Raw genomic sequence first — 17,721 nt, 5'->3', positions numbered from 1 at the left:
TCCGCCTTCTTTAGACTGTGCGCCGTCAGCTGATCCCTAGCATGCCACGGCCGTGACACCGCACAGTCTGAAGAAGAGGGAAGGAGGGGAGTGAGAGTCGAGGTTATGCACTGTGCATGCCCATGGTTCCAAGGCCCGCAGTGGGATTACGTTAGATGAGACTGCGAGGTGGGATCTGGAGCAGCGTGGACGCACAGGCACTGACAGCCTGACACCAAATTATGTCAGAAGACAGGCAGCGCTAATTGGGCATGGCCAAGGGCTAACAGAACAGCGCAGGCTCCGTGGCAGCTTAAAACAACGCTGAGGAGGCAGCGCACGGCATCAAGGGGATAGGAATGACAGCTGTGCTGTGTCCCATTACGAAGGAAATTCGCACCTCCGGAACGGTTTAACGGTATAAAGGGACACATTTTTAGTGTTTACTTCGGTGTTTGCAAGGAGCATAATTAAAAGAGCAACCTTTTCCTTTTGCATCCTTAGTGCTGCACAACATGGCTCTTTCAGCTACAAACGTCTTGGGGGGGGGGGTTAAAGGTTTCCTTTCAACTTGCTCCAATCAGGCTTCGGCCTACACTCTGTTCCTCTGCTCCTCCTGCTGTCCCTGGGCTCTAACACCGCCAGTTGGTGCCTGGAAGTGCTGTGTGCACAGTCAACAGTCGCTCCTCTGTTATTGGGGTTCAGTAACGTCAGCTGATCCCCAGCTGTGTGTGCGGCAATACCTCCAATCTGCTCCTCCTGCTGTCCCTGGGCTCTAACACCGCCAGTTGGTGCCTGGAAGTGCTGTGTGCACAGTCAACAGTCGCTCCTCTGTTATTGGGGTTCAGTAACGTCAGCTGATCCCCAGCTGTGTATCCGGCAACGTGTCATGCGACCGCCACGCTGGCACAACTAAAATGTAAGGGGACCTGTCCCCCCCCCCCCCTAGGCGTTTGTTACTGAAAGAGCCACCATGTGCAGCACTAATACTGCACAAGGGAAAGGTCGCTCTTGAAATTATGCTCCTTGCAAACGCTGAACTACACACTCATGTAATGTGTCCCCTCACACCGTCCAACCGTCCCGGAGGTGGGACTTTCCTTTGTAATGTGACACAGCACAGCCGTCATTGCTACCCCCTTGGCACCGTGCGCTGCCTCCTTAGCGTTGTTTGATTCCGTCATGGACCCTGCGCTGTTATGTTATCCCTTGGCCATGCACAGTTTGCGCTGCCCGTCCTCTGACATCATTTGTTGTCGTCCTGGCTGCGCCTGTGCGTCCACGCTGCCCGAAATCACACCTCGCAGTGTCGTCTAATGTGATCCCACAGTGGGCCTGGTATCCATGGCCATGCGCAGTGCATATACTAGCCTCTCACTCCCCTTCTTCACGCTTCTTCAGACTAGGCGGCGTCAGCTGATCCCTAATAGCATGCCACGGCCGTGACGCCGCACAGTCTGAAGAAGCAGGAAGGAGGTGAGTGAGAGGCGATGATATGCACTGCGCATGCCCATGGATCCCTGGCCCGCAGTGGGACTACATTAGATGACACTGCAAGGTTGGATCTCGGGCAGCTTGGACGCACAGGCACTGCCAGCCTGACACCTACATGATGTCAGAAGACGGGCACCGCTAACTGTGCATGGCCAAGGGATAACATTACAGTGCGTGCTCCGTGACAGAACCAAACAACGTTGAGGAGGTGGTGCCCGGCACCAAGGGGGTTGGAATGACGGCTGTGCTGTGTCACATTACAAAGGAAAGTCCCACTTCCGGGATGGTTTGACGGTGTGAGGGGACACATTATATGAGTGTGTACTTCAGCGTTTGCAAGGAGCATAATTTTCGGAGCCACCATTTTCCATGTGCAGTATTACTGCTGTACAAGATGGCTCTTTCAGCAACAAATGCCTGGGGGGGGGGGTTAAAGGTTCCCTTTCAACTTGCTCCACTGCAGGCTTCGGCCTACACTCTGCTCCTCTTTGATTCCCTGGGTTTCAACACTGTCAGTTGCCACCTGGAAGTGTTGTCTACACAGAAAAAAACACTAGGTGATGTGTCAGTGGGGTTCAGCACCGCCAGCTGTTCCCCTGCTGTGTAGTCGGCAACGTGTCCAGCACAAGCCACGCTGGCACAACAGAACAAAAGCTGCCACCAGTGCAGGCTTCGGCCTACACTCTGCTCCTCTCCTCCTCCTGCTGACCCTGGGCTCAAACACCGCTAGTTTTTGCCCGGAAGTGCTAGCTGCACAGAGAAAAACACCAGCCAATGTGTTAGTGGGGTTCAGCAACGCCAGCTGTTCCCCTGCTGTGTAGCCGGCAACGTGACCTGCAAACGCCATGCAGGCACAGGAACTGAAATTAAAAGGGAACCTGGCCCCACCCCCCCAGGTGTTTCTATGTATAACAGCCACCTAGTACAGCAGTACTGCTGCATTTGTACAAGGTGGCTGACTTTTTCTCCTTGCCCACGTGGAACTCAACACGTACAAAATGTGTCTCATTGAGACCATTCCACTGTCCCTGAGGTGTGACTTTCCTTTGTAATGATACGCAGCACCCCCCTTGGTAGCGTTTCCCGTCTTTTGTCATCATGGTTAGCTGGCTGCGCCTGTGCATCCGCCCTGCTAGAAACAACGCCCCTCGTTGTCATATTTATTTTGTCAGCGAGGGTGTGGTTTATGGGCACGAGCAGTGCATATGTTCGCCTGTCTTAACTCATCTCCTTCCGCCTTCTTCAGACTGTGCGGCCTCCTGGCCGTGGTAGGCGATAAGGGATCAGCTGAGGCCGCCCAGTCTGGAGCAGGTGTAAGGACATGTGTAAGCGGCCAACCTATTTACTGCACAAGGCCACGAATCCCAGCCACGCAGTGTGATTTTTTGAAAACACACTGTGGGTCTGGGATTCATGTCCATCGCTAACCGCAACGGCCGACATGAAATGAGGTCAGAAGACAGGAAGCGCTCACAGCGCATGGCCAAGGGATCACAATAGCGCAGACTCCTGTACAGCAAATAACAACGCTCAGGAATCTGCGCCCAGTACCTAGGTGCAAATTTTTACACCTGTGCTGCGTCTCGTTAAAAAGACAAGTCACGCCTCCACAACTGTTTGACAGTATAATGGGCTAAATAGTGTACGTGTTTTAGTCAGCGTGTGCAAGGAGCAAAACAAATAGAGCAACCTTTTACTTGTGCAGCATTAATGCTGCACAAGGTGTGGCTCTTGTACCTTGCAACACCTGAGGGGGGGGTTAAAGGTAACCTTTGAAATTGGTTCAACTAGGCTTCGGCCTACACTCTGCTTCTCTACTCCTCCTGCTGACCCTGGGCTCAAACACCGCTAGTTTTTGCCCGGAAATGCTAGCTGCACAGAGAAAAACACCAGCCAATGTGTTAGTGGGGTTCAGCACCGCCAGCTGTTCCCCTGCTGTGTAGTCGGCAACGTGTCCAGCACAAGCCACGCTGGCACAACCGACCAAAAGCTGCCACCAGTGCAGGCTTCGGCCTACACTTTGCTCCTCTCCTCCTCCTGCTGACCCTGGGCTCAAACAACGCCAGTTTCTGCCCGGACATGCTAGCTGCACAGAGAAAAACACCAGCCAATGTGTTAGTGGGGTTCAGCACCGCCTGCTGTTCCCCCGCTGTGTAGCCGGCATCGTGTCCAGCACAAGCCACGCTGGCACAACCGACCAAAAGCTGCCACCAGTGCAGGCTTCGGCCTACACTTTGCTCCTCTCCTCCTCCTCCTGCTGACCCTGGGCTCTAACACCGCTAGTTTTTGCCCGGACATGCAATCTGCACAGAGAAAAACACCAGTCAATGTGTCAGTGGGGTTCAGCAACGCCAGCTGTTCCCCTGCTGTGTAGCTTGCAACGTGACCTGCAAACGCCACGCAGGCACATGAACTGAAATTGAAGGGAGCCTGCCCCCCACCCACAGGTGTTTCTATGTATATCAGCCACCTTGTACAGCAGTACTGCTGCATTTGTACGAGGTGGCTGACTGTTTCTCCTTGCCCACGTGGAACTCAACACGTACAAAATGTGTCTCATTAGAGACCATTACAATGTCCCTGAGGTGTGACTTTCCTTTGTAATGACACGCAGCACCACCCTTGTTAGCGCTGCCCGTCTTTTGACATCATTGGTTAGCTGGCTGCGCCTGTGCATCTCCCCTGCTCGAAACAACGGCCCTCGGTGTCTTATTTTTTTGGACAGCGAGGGTGTGATTGATGGGCATGTGCAGTGCATATGTTTGCCTGTGTTCACTCATCTCCTTCCGCCTTCTTCAGACTGGGTGTCCTCATGGCCGCGGCAGGCGATAAGGGATCAGATGAGGCCGCCCAGTCTGAAGCAGGTGTAAGGACATGTGTGAGCGGCAAACATATTTAGTGCACCAGGGCACGAATCCCAGCACCGCAGTGTGATTTTTTAAAAACACACTGTGGGTCTGGGATTCATGTCCATCGCTAACCGCAACGGCCGACATGAAATGAGGTCAGAAGACAGGAAGCGCTCACAGCGCATGGCCAAGGGATCACAATAGCGCAGACTCCTGTACAGCAAATAAGAACGCTCAGGAATCTGCGCCCAGTACCTAGGTGCAAATTTTGACACCTGTGCTCCGTCTCGTTAAAAAGACAAGTCACGCCTCCACAACTGTTTGACAGTATAATGGGCTAAATAGTGTACGTGTTTTAGTCAGCGTGTGCAAGGAGCAAAACAAATAGAGCAACCTTTTACTTGTGCAGCATTAATGCTGCACAAGGTGTGGCTCTTGTACCTTGCAACACCTGAGGGGGGGGTTAAAGGTAACCTTTGAAATTGGTTCAACTAGGCTTCGGCCTACACTCTGCTCCTCTACTCCTCCTGCTGACCCTGGGCTCAAACACCGCTAGTTTTTGCCCGGAAATGCTAGCTGCACAGAGAAAAACACCAGCCAATGTGTTAGTGGGGTTCAGCACCGCCAGCTGTTCCCCTGCTGTGTAGTCGGCAACGTGTCCAGCACAAGCCACGCTGGCACAACCGACCAAAAGCTGCCACCAGTGCAGGCTTCGGCCTACACTTTGCTCCTCTCCTCCTCCTGCTGACCCTGGGCTCAAACAACGCCAGTTTCTGCCCGGACATGCTAGCTGCACAGAGAAAAACACCAGCCAATGTGTTAGTGGGGTTCAGCAACGCCAGCTGTTCCCCTGCTGTGTAGCTTGCAACGTGACCTGCAAACGCCACGCAGGCACATGAACTGAAATTGAAGGGAGCCTGCCCCCCACCCACAGGTGTTTCTATGTATATCAGCCACCTTGTACAGCAGTACTGCTGCATTTGTACGAGGTGGCTGACTTTTTCTCCTTGCCCACGTGGAACTCAACACGTACAAAATGTGTCTCATTAGAGACCATTACAATGTCCCTGAGGTGTGACTTTCCTTTGTAATGACACGCAGCACCCCCATTGTTAGCGCTGCCCGTCTCCTGACATCATTGGTTGGCTGGCTGTGCCTGTGCGTCCCCCCTGCCCGACACAACGCCCCCCGTTGTCTCATATATTTTGACTGCGAGGGTGTGATTGATGGGCACGAGCAGTGCATATGTTCCCCTGTTTTCACTCCCCTCCTTCCGCCTTCTTCTGACTGTGCGGCCTCATGGCCGCGGCATGCGATAAGGGATCAGCTGAGGCCGCCCAGTCTGAAGCAGGTGTAAGGACATGTGTGAGCGGCGATCATATTTACTGCACAAGGCCACGAATCCCAGCACCGCAGTGTGACTTTAGGAAAAGCCACTGTGGGTCTGGGATTTATGGCCATCGTTAACCGCACCGGCCAACATGAAATGAGGTCATGAGACGGCCTGCACTAACAGGGTATTGCCAAGGGATAACACAAGAGCGCAGACTCCTGTACAGCAAATAACAACGCTCAGGAATCTGCGCCCAGTACCTAGGTGCAAATTTTGACACCTGTGCTGCGTCTCGTTAAAAAGACAAGTCACGCCTCCACAACTGTTTGACAGTATAATGGGCTAAATAGTGTACGTGTTTAATTCAGCGTGTGCAAGGAGCAAAATTAAATAGAGCAACCTTTGACTTGTGCATCATTAATGCTGTTCAAGGTGTGGCTCTTGTACCTTGCAACACCTGAGGGGGGGGTTAAAGGTAACCTTTGAAATTGGTTCAACTAGGCTTCGGCCTACACTCTGCTCCTCTACTCCTCCTGCTGACCCTGGGCTCAAACAACGCCAGTTTCTGCCCGGAAATGCTAGCTGCACAGAGAAAAACACCAGCCAATGTGTTAGTGGGGTTCAGCACCGCCAGCTGTTCCCCTGCTGTGTAGTCGGCAACGTGTCCAGCACAAGCCACGCTGGCACAACAGAACAAAAGCTGCCACCAGTGCAGGCTGCGGCCTACACTTTGCTCCTCTCCTCCTCCTCCTGCTGACCCTGGGCTCAAACAACGCCAGTTTCTGCCCGGACATGCTAGCTGCACAGAGAAAAACACCAGCCAATGTGTTAGTGGGGTTCAGCAACGCCAGCTGTTCCCCTGCTGTGTAGCTTGCAACGTGACCTGCAAACGCCACGCAGGCACATGAACTGAAATTGAAGGGAGCCTGCCCCCCACCCACAGGTGTTTCTATGTATATCAGCCACCTTGTACAGCAGTACTGCTGCATTTGTACGAGGTGGCTGACTTTTTCTCCTTGCCCACGTGGAACTCAACACGTACAAAATGTGTCTCATTACAGACCATTACAATGTCCCTGAGGTGTGACTTTCCTTTGTAATGACACGCAGCACCCCCATTGTTAGCGCTGCCCGTCTCCTGACATCATTGGTTGGCTGGCTGTGCCTGTGCGTCCCCCCTGCCCGACACAACGCCCCCCGTTGTCTCATATATTTTGACTGCGAGGGTGTGATTGATGGGCACGAGCAGTGCATATGTTCCCCTGTTTTCACTCCCCTCCTTCCGCCTTCTTCTGACTGTGCGGCCTCATGGCCGCGGCATGCGATAAGGGATCAGCTGAGGCCGCCCAGTCTGAAGCAGGTGTAAGGACATGTGTGAGCGGCGATCATATTTACTGCACAAGGCCACGAATCCCAGCACCGCAGTGTGACTTTAGGAAAAGCCACTGTGGGTCTGGGATTTATGGCCATCGTTAACCGCACCGGCCAACATGAAATGAGGTCATGAGACGGCCTGCACTAACAGGGTATTGCCAAGGGATAACACAAGAGCGCAGACTCCTGTACAGCAAATAACAACGCTCAGGAATCTGCGCCCAGTACCTAGGTGCAAATTTTGACACCTGTGCTGCGTCTCGTTAAAAAGACAAGTCACGCCTCCACAACTGTTTGACAGTATAATGGGCTAAATAGTGTACGTGTTTAATTCAGCGTGTGCAAGGAGCAAAATTAAATAGAGCAACCTTTGACTTGTGCATCATTAATGCTGTTCAAGGTGTGGCTCTTGTACCTTGCAACACCTGAGGGGGGGGTTAAAGGTAACCTTTGAAATTGGTTCAACTAGGCTTCGGCCTACACTCTGCTCCTCTACTCCTCCTGCTGACCCTGGGCTCAAACAACGCCAGTTTCTGCCCAGAAATGCTAGCTGCACAGAGAAAAACACCAGCCAATGTGTTAGTGGGGTTCAGCACCGCCAGCTGTTCCCCCGCTGTGTAGTCGGCAACGTGTCCAGCACAAGCCACGCTGGCACAACAGAACAAAAGCTGCCACCAGTGCAGGCTGCGGCCTACACTTTGCTCCTCTCCTCCTCCTCCTGCTGACCCTGGGCTCTAACACCGCTAGTTTTTGCCCGGACATGCAATCTGCACAGAGAAAAACACCAGTCAATGTGTCAGTGGGGTTCAGCAACGCCAGCTGTTCCCCTGCTGTGTAGCTTGCAACGTGACCTGCAAACGCCACGCAGGCACATGAACTGAAATTGAAGGGAGCCTGCCCCCCACCCACAGGTGTTTCTATGTATAACAGCCACCTTGTACAGCAGTACTGCTGCATTTGTACAAGGTGGCTGACTTTTTCTCCTTGCACACGTGGAACTCAACAAGTACAATATGTGTCTCATTACAGACCATTACAATGTCCCTGAGGTGTGACTTTGCTTTTTAATGACACGCAGCACCCCCATTGTTAGCGCTGCCCGTCTCCTGACATCATTGGTTGGCTGGCTGTGCCTGTGCGTCCCCCCTGTCCGACACAACGCCCCCCGTTGTCTCATATATTTTGACTGCGAGGGTGTGATTGATGGGCACGAGCAGTGCATATGTTCCCCTGTTTTCACTCCCCTCCTTCCGCCTTCTTCTGACTGTGCGGCCTCATGGCCGCGGCATGCGATAAGGGATCAGCTGAGGCCGCCCAGTCTGAAGCAGGTGTAAGGACATGTGTGAGCGGCGATCATATTTACTGCACAAGGCCACGAATCCCAGCACCGCAGTGTGACTTTAGGAAAAGCCACTGTGGGTCTGGGATTTATGGCCATCGTTAACCGCACCGGCCAACATGAAATGAGGTCATGAGACGGCCTGCACTAACAGGGTATTGCCAAGGGATAACACAAGAGCGCAGACTCCTGTACAGCAAATAACAACGCTCAGGAATCTGCGCCCAGTACCTAGGTGCAAATTTTGACACCTGTGCTGCGTCTCGTTAAAAAGACAAGTCACGCCTCCACAACTGTTTGACAGTATAATGGGCTAAATAGTGTACGTGTTTAATTCAGCGTGTGCAAGGAGCAAAATTAAATAGAGCAACCTTTGACTTGTGCATCATTAATGCTGTTCAAGGTGTGGCTCTTGTACCTTGCAACACCTGAGGGGGGGGGTTAAAGGTAACCTTTGAAATTGGTTCAACTAGGCTTCGGCCTACACTCTGCTCCTCTACTCCTCCTGCTGACCCTGGGCTCAAACAACGCTAGTTTTTGCCCGGAAATGCTAGCTGCACAGAGAAAAACACCAGCCAATGTGTTAGTGGGGTTCAGCACCGCCAGCTGTTCCCCCGCTGTGTAGCCGGCATCGTGTCCAGCACAAGCCACGCTGGCACAACCGACCAAAAGCTGCCACCAGTGCAGGCTTCGGCCTACACTTTGCTCCTCTCCTCCTCCTCCTGCTGACCCTGGGCTCTAACACCGCTAGTTTTTGCCCGGACATGCAATCTGCACAGAGAAAAACACCAGTCAATGTGTCAGTGGGGTTCAGCAACGCCAGCTGTTCCCCTGCTGTGTAGCTTGCAACGTGACCTGCAAACGCCACGCAGGCACATGAACTGAAATTGAAGGGAGCCTGCCCCCCACCCACAGGTGTTTCTATGTATAACAGCCACCTTGTACAGCAGTACTGCTGCATTTGTACGAGGTGGCTGACTTTTTCTCCTTGCCCACGTGGAACTCAACACGTACAAAATGTGTCTCATTACAGACCATTACAATGTCCCTGAGGTGTGACTTTCCTTTGTAATGACACGCAGCACCACCCTTGTTAGCGCTGCCCGTCTTTTGACATCATTGGTTAGCTGGCTGCGCCTGTGCATCTCCCCTGCTCGAAACAACGGCCCTCGGTGTCTTATTTTTTTGGACAGCGAGGGTGTGATTGATGGGCATGTGCAGTGCATATGTTTGCCTGTGTTCACTCATCTCCTTCCGCCTTCTTCAGACTGGGTGTCCTCATGGCCTCGGCAGGCGATAAGGGATCAGATGAGGCCGTCCAGTCTGAAGCAGGTGTAAGGACATGTGTGAGCGGCAAACATATTTACTGCACCAGGGCACGAATCCCAGCACCGCAGTGTGATTTTTTAAAAACACACTGTGGGTCTGGGATTCATGTCCATCGCTAACCGCAACGGCCAACATGAAATGAGGTCATAAGACAGGAAGCGCTCACAGCGCATGGCCAAAGGATCACAAGAGCGCAGACTCCTGTACAGCAACTAACAACGCTCAGGAAGCTGCGCCCATGCAAAAAGGTGTTGTTTTCGACACCTGTGCTGCTTTTCTTTAAAAAGACAAGTCACGCCTCCACTACTGTTAAACAGTATAATGGGCTAAATAGTCTACGTGTTGCATTCAGCTTGTGCAAGTAGACAAATTAATAGAGCAACCTTTTACTTGTGCAGCATTAATGCTGCAGAAGGAGTGGCTCTTGTTCTTTGTAACACCTGAGGGGGGGTTAAAGGTAACCTTTGAAATTGGTTCAACTAGGCTTCGGCCTACACTCTGCTCCTCTCCTCCTCCTGCTGACCCTGGGCTCTAACAACGCTAGTTTTTGCCCGGAAATGCTAGCTGCACAGAGAAAAACACCAGCCAATGTGTTAGTGGGGTTCAGCAACGCCAGCTGTTCCCCCGCTGTGTAGCCGGCATCGTGTCCAGCACAAGCCACGCTGGCACAACCGACCAAAAGCTGCCACCAGTGCAGGCTTCGGCCTACACTTTGCTCCTCTCCTCCTCCTCCTGCTGACCCTGGGCTCAAACACCGCTAGTTTTTGCCCGGAAATGCTAGCTGCACAGAGAAAAACACCAGCCAATGTGTTAGTGGGGTTCAGCACCGCCAGCTGTTCCCCTGCTGTGCAGCTTGCAACGTGACCTGCAAACGCCACGCAGGCACATGAACTGAAATTGAAGGGAGCCTGGCCCCCACCCCCAGGTGTTTCTATGTATAACAGCCACCTTGTACAGCAGTACTGCTGCATTTGTACAAGGTGGCTGATGTTTTCTCCTTGCCCACGTGGAACTCAACACGTACAAAATGTGTCTCTTTGAGACCATTCCACTGTCCCTGAGGTGTGACTTTCCTTTCTAATGATACGCAGCACCCCCCTTGGTAGCGCTTCCCGTCTTCTGACATCATTGGTTGGCTACTTGCGCCTGTTCGTCCGCCCTGCCTGAATAAAATGCTCCTCGTTGTCTTAATTATTTTGACTGCGAGGGTGTGATTGATGGGCACGAGCAGTGCATATCTTCGCCTGTCTTAACTCATCTCCTTCAGCCTTCTTCAGACTGTGCAGCCTCATGGCCGCGGCATGCGAGAAGGGATCAGCAGAGGCCGCCCAGTCTGAAGCAGGTGTAAGGACGTGTGTGAGCGGCCAAAATATTTACTGCTCAAGGCCACGAATCCCAGCACCGCAGTGTGGCTTTATGAAAAGACACTGTGGGTCTGGGATTTATGGCCATCGTTAACCGCACCGGCCAACATGAAATGATGTCATAAGATGGGCAGCGCTAACAGGGCATTGCCAAGGGATAACACAAGAGCGCAGACTCCTGTACAGCAAATAACAACGCTCAGGAAGCTGCTCCAAGCACCAAGGCGTTATTTTGGACACCTGTGCTGCGTCTCATCAAAAAACCAAGTCACGCATCCACTACAGTTTGACTGTAGAATGGGGTAAATTGTGTATGTCTTTCATTCAGCGTGTGCAAGTAGACAAATTAATAGAGCAACCTTTCACTTGTGCAGCATTAATACTGCACAAGGTGTGTCTCTTGTACTTTGTAACACCTGAGGGGGGGGTTAAAGGTTTCCTTTGAAATTGGTTCAACTAAGCTTCGGCCTACACTCTGCTCCTCTCCTCCTCCTCCTGCTTCAACACGGGCTCTAACATCGCTAGTTTTTGCCCGCAAGTGCTAGCTGCACAGAGAAAAACACACGCCATTGTGTTAGTGGGGTTCAGCAACGCCAGCTGTTCCCCCAGTGTGTAGCCGGCAAAGTGTCCTGCAAACGCAACGCAGACACAAAGCTGCCTCCAGTGCAGGCTTCGGCCTACACTCATCTCCCCCTGCTTACCCTTTGCTCCAACACCGCTAGTTGGGGCTCTAGGAAGACAATCTTTAATAGGCAAGGCAACGCATCCGGGTTCCAGCACCGCCAGCTGGTTCTCGGCAGTGTTCTTGTCACAGGTACTCCCTCGTGCCAAGCCTGGTTTCAGCACCGTCAGCTGTTTCCGGGTTGTGTCAACTTCACTGAGACGCCTATGCTTGCCCCGTCGTGGTGCGGTCGAGTTAGCCAACTCCAGGGTGCCTCCAGTTTAGGAGCTTCCTATGTGGGCTGCGTGAACTGGTAGTCAAGGCTGGTTCTGTAGTGCCAGTAGGCCCAGCTCCCCCTGTAGGACTGTTGGGGTTCGGTAACTGCGGCTGCCTCGCGGCCTAGCTGTTCTCTCCTCTCCTGTGGGCCTTGGGGTCCACCACCTGGTTCCAGCACCGTCAGCTGGTTCCGGGCCGAGCCTTTGGCTTAGGTGCCTCCTCCTGGGTATCCGAGTTCCGCCAACGCCAGGCGGTCCTTGGTAGTGCTTTTAAGCGCGGGCACCTACAGCTTAGTAACCGGGTTCCAGCACCGTCAGCTGGTCCTCGGTCGTGCCATTGGCTCTTGCACACTGGGGCAACGCATCCGGGTTCCAGCACCGCCAGCTGGTTCTCGGCAGTGTTTTTGTCACAGGTACTCCCTCGTGCCAAGCCTGGTTTCAGCACCGTCAGCTGTTTCCGGGTTGTGTCAAGCTCACTGAGACACCTATGCTTGCCTCGTCGTGGTGCGGTCGGGTTAGCCAACTCCAGGGTGCCTCCAGTTTAGGAGCTTCCTATGTGGGCTGCGTGAACTGGTAGTCAAGGCTGGTTCTGTAGTGCCAGTAGGCCCAGCTCCCCCTGTAGGACTGTTGGGGTTCGGTAACTGCGGCTGCCTCGCGGCCTAGCTGTTCTCTCCTCTCCTGTGGACCTTGGGGTCCACCACCTGGTTCCAGCACCGTCAGCTGGTTCCGGGCCGAGCCTTTGGCTTAGGTGCCTCCTCCTGGGTATCCGAGTTCCGCCAACGCCAGGCGGTCCTTGGTAGTGCTTTTAAGCGCGGGCACCTACAGCTTAGTAACCGGGTTCCAGCACCGTCAGCTGGTCCTCGGTCGTGCCATTGGCTCTTGCACACTGGGGCAACGCATCCGGGTTCCAGCACCGCCAGCTGGTTCTCGGCAGTGTTTTTGTCACAGGTACTCCCTCGTGCCAAGCCTGGTTTCAGCACCGTCAGCTGTTTCCGGGTTGTGTCAAGCTCACTGAGACACCTATGCTTGCCTCGTCGTGGTGCGGTCGGGTTAGCCAACTCCAGGGTGCCTCCAGTTTAGGAGCTTCCTATGTGGGCTGCGTGAACTGGTAGTCAAGGCTGGTTCTGTAGTGCCAGTAGGCCCAGCTCCCCCTGTAGGACTGTTGGGGTTCGGTAACTGCGGCTGCCTCGCGGCCTAGCTGTTCTCTCCTCTCCTGTGGACCTTGGGGTCCACCACCTGGTTCCAGCACCGTCAGCTGGTTCCGGGCCGAGCCTTTGGCTTAGGTGCCTCCTCCTGGGTATCCGAGTTCCGCCAACGCCAGGCGGTCCTTGGTAGTGCTTTTAAGCGCGGGCACCTACAGCTTAGTAACCGGGTTCCAGCACCGTCAGCTGGTCCTCGGTCGTGCCATTGGCTCTTGCACACTGGGGCAACGCATCCGGGTTCCAGCACCGCCAGCTGGTTCTCGGCAGTGTTTTTGTCACAGGTACTCCCTCGTGCCAAGCCTGGTTTCAGCACCGTCAGCTGTTTCCGGGTTGTGTCAAGCTCACTGAGACACCTATGCTTGCCTCGTCGTGGTGCGGTCGGGTTAGCCAACTCCAGGGTGCCTCCAGTTTAGGAGCTTCCTATGTGGGCTGCGTGAACTGGTAGTCAAGGCTGGTTCTGTAGTGCCAGTAGGCCCAGCTCCCCCTGTAGGACTGTTGGGGTTCGGTAACTGCGGCTGCCTCGCGGCCTAGCTGTTCTCTCCTCTCCTGTGGACCTTGGGGTCCACCACCTGGTTCCAGCACCGTCAGCTGGTTCCGGGCCGAGCCTTTGGCTTAGGTGCCTCCTCCTGGGTATCCGAGTTCCGCCAACGCCAGGCGGTCCTTGGTAGTGCTTTTAAGCGCGGGCACCTACAGCTTAGTAACCGGGTTCCAGCACCGTCAGCTGGTCCTCGGTCGTGCCATTGGCTCTTGCACACTGGGGCAACGCATCCGGGTTCCAGCACCGCCAGCTGGTTCTCGGCAGTGTTTTTGTCACAGGTACTCCCTCGTGCCAAGCCTGGTTTCAGCACCGTCAGCTGTTTCCGGGTTGTGTCAAGCTCACTGAGACACCTATGCTTGCCTCGTCGTGGTGCGGTCGGGTTAGCCAACTCCAGGGTGCCTCCAGTTTAGGAGCTTCCTATGTGGGCTGCGTGAACTGGTAGTCAAGGCTGGTTCTGTAGTGCCAGTAGGCCCAGCTCCCCCTGTAGGACTGTTGGGGTTCGGTAACTGCGGCTGCCTCGCGGCCTAGCTGTTCTCTCCTCTCCTGTGGACCTTGGGGTCCACCACCTGGTTCCAGCACCGTCAGCTGGTTCCGGGCCGAGCCTTTGGCTTAGGTGCCTCCTCCTGGGTATCCGAGTTCCGCCAACGCCAGGCGGTCCTTGGTAGTGCTTTTAAGCGCGGGCACCTACAGCTTAGTAACCGGGTTCCAGCACCGTCAGCTGGTCCTCGGTCGTGCCATTGGCTCTTGCACACTGGGGCAACGCATCCGGGTTCCAGCACCGCCAGCTGGTTCTCGGCAGTGTTTTTGTCACAGGTACTCCCTCGTGCCAAGCCTGGTTTCAGCACCGTCAGCTGTTTCCGGGTTGTGTCAAGCTCACTGAGACACCTATGCTTGCCTCGTCGTGGTGCGGTCGGGTTAGCCAACTCCAGGGTGCCTCCAGTTTAGGAGCTTCCTATGTGGGCTGCGTGAACTGGTAGTCAAGGCTGGTTCTGTAGTGCCAGTAGGCCCAGCTCCCCCTGTAGGACTGTTGGGGTTCGGTAACTGCGGCTGCCTCGCGGCCTAGCTGTTCTCTCCTCTCCTGTGGACCTTGGGGTCCACCACCTGGTTCCAGCACCGTCAGCTGGTTCCGGGCCGAGCCTTTGGCTTAGGTGCCTCCTCCTGGGTATCCGAGTTCCGCCAACGCCAGGCGGTCCTTGGTAGTGCTTTTAAGCGCGGGCACCTACAGCTTAGTAACCGGGTTCCAGCACCGTCAGCTGGTCCTCGGTCGTGCCATTGGCTCTTGCACACTGGGGCAACGCATCCGGGTTCCAGCACCGCCAGCTGGTTCTCGGCAGTGTTTTTGTCACAGGTACTCCCTCGTGCCAAGCCTGGTTTCAGCACCGTCAGCTGTTTCCGGGTTGTGTCAAGCTCACTGAGACACCTATGCTTGCCTCGTCGTGGTGCGGTCGGGTTAGCCAACTCCAGGGTGCCTCCAGTTTAGGAGCTTCCTATGTGGGCTGCGTGAACTGGTAGTCAAGGCTGGTTCTGTAGTGCCAGTAGGCCCAGCTCCCCCTGTAGGACTGTTGGGGTTCGGTAACTGCGGCTGCCTCGCGGCCTAGCTGTTCTCTCCTCTCCTGTGGACCTTCGGGTCCACCACCTGGTTCCAGCACCGTCAGCTGGTTCCGGGCCGAGCCTTTGGCTTAGGTGCCTCCTCCTGGGTATCCGAGTTCCGCCAACGCCAGGCGGTCCTTGGTAGTGCTTTTAAGCGTGGGCACCTACAGCTTAGTAACCGGGTTCCAGCACCGTCAGCTGGTCCTCGGTCGTGCCATTGGCTCTTGCACACTGGGGCAACGCATCCGGGTTCCAGCACCGCCAGCTGGTTCTCGGCAGTGTTTTTGTCACAGGTACTCCCTCGTGCCAAGCCTGGTTTCAGCACCGTCAGCTGTTTCCGGGTTGTGTCAAGCTCACTGAGACACCTATGCTTGCCTCGTCGTGGTGCGGTCGGGTTAGCCAACTCCAGGGTGCCTCCAGTTTAGGAGCTTCCTATGTGGGCTGCGTGAACTGGTAGTCAAGGCTGGTTCTGTAGTGCCAGTAGGCCCAGCTCCCCCTGTAGGACTGTTGGGGTTCGGTAACTGCGGCTGCCTCGCGGCCTAGCTGTTCTCTCCTCTCCTGTGGACCTTGGGGTCCACCACCTGGTTCCAGCACCGTCAGCTGGTTCCGGGCCGAGCCTTTGGCTTAGGTGCCTCCTCCTGGGTATCCGAGTTCCGCCAACGCCAGGCGGTCCTTGGTAGTGCTTTTAAGCGCGGGCACCTACAGCTTAGTAACCGGGTTCCAGCACCGTCAGCTGGTCCTCGGTCGTGCCATTGGCTCTTGCACACTGGGGCAACGCATCCGGGTTCCAGCACCGCCAGCTGGTTCTCGGCAGTGTTTTTGTCACAGGTACTCCCTCGTGCCAAGCCTGGTTTCAGCACCGTCAGCTGTTTCCGGGTTGTGTCAAGCTCACTGAGACACCTATGCTTGCCTCGTCGTGGTGCGGTCGGGTTAGCCAACTCCAGGGTGCCTCCAGTTTAGGAGCTTCCTATGTGGGCTGCGTGAACTGGTAGTCAAGGCTGGTTCTGTAGTGCCAGTAGGCCCAGCTCCCCCTGTAGGACTGTTGGGGTTCGGTAACTGCGGCTGCCTCGCGGCCTAGCTGTTCTCTCCTCTCCTGTGGACCTTGGGGTCCACCACCTGGTTCCAGCACCGTCAGCTGGTTCCGGGCCGAGCCTTTGGCTTAGGTGCCTCCTCCTGGGTATCCGAGTTCCGCCAACGCCAGGCGGTCCTTGGTAGTGCTTTTAAGCGCGGGCACCTACAGCTTAGTAACCGGGTTCCAGCACCGTCAGCTGGTCCTCGGTCGTGCCATTGGCTCTTGCACACTGGGGCAACGCATCCGGGTTCCAGCACCGCCAGCTGGTTCTCGGCAGTGTTTTTGTCACAGGTACTCCCTCGTGCCAAGCCTGGTTTCAGCACCGTCAGCTGTTTCCGGGTTGTGTCAAGCTCACTGAGACACCTATGCTTGCCTCGTCGTGGTGCGGTCGGGTTAGCCAACTCCAGGGTGCCTCCAGTTTAGGAGCTTCCTATGTGGGCTGCGTGAACTGGTAGTCAAGGCTGGTTCTGTAGTGCCAGTAGGCCCAGCTCCCCCTGTAGGACTGTTGGGGTTCGGTAACTGCGGCTGCCTCGCGGCCTAGCTGTTCTCTCCTCTCCTGTGGACCTTGGGGTCCACCACCTGGTTCCAGCACCGTCAGCTGGTTCCGGGCCGAGCCTTTGGCTTAGGTGCCTCCTCCTGGGTATCCGAGTTCCGCCAACGCCAGGCGGTCCTTGGTAGTGCTTTTAAGCGCGGGCACCTACAGCTTAGTAACCGGGTTCCAGCACCGTCAGCTGGTCCTCGGTCGTGCCATTGGCTCTTGCACACTGGGGCAACGCATCCGGGTTCCAGCACCGCCAGCTGGTTCTCGGCAGTGTTTTTGTCACAGGTACTCCCTCGTGCCAAGCCTGGTTTCAGCACCGTCAGCTGTTTCCGGGTTGTGTCAAGCTCACTGAGACACCTATGCTTGCCTCGTCGTGGTGCGGTCGGGTTAGCCAACTCCAGGGTGCCTCCAGTTTAGGAGCTTCCTATGTGGGCTGCGTGAACTGGTAGTCAAGGCTGGTTCTGTAGTGCCAGTAGGCCCAGCTCCCCCTGTAGGACTGTTGGGGTTCGGTAACTGCGGCTGCCTCGCGGCCTAGCTGTTCTCTCCTCTCCTGTGGACCTTCGGGTCCACCACCTGGTTCCAGCACCGTCAGCTGGTTCCGGGCCAAGCCTTTGGCTTAGGTGCCTCCTCCTGGGTATCCGAGTTCCGCCAACGCCAGGCGGTCCTTGGTAGTGCTTTTAAGCGCGGGCACCTACAGCTTAGTAACCGGGTTCCAGCACCGTCAGCTGGTCCTCGGTCGTGCCATTGGCTCTTGCACACTGGGGCAACGCATCCGGGTTCC

Source organism: Ranitomeya imitator, chromosome 10 (assembly GCF_032444005.1).
Source record: "Ranitomeya imitator isolate aRanImi1 chromosome 10, aRanImi1.pri, whole genome shotgun sequence".
Lineage (NCBI taxonomy): Eukaryota > Metazoa > Chordata > Amphibia > Anura > Dendrobatidae > Ranitomeya > Ranitomeya imitator.
This window is presented reverse-complemented; position numbering follows the sequence as displayed.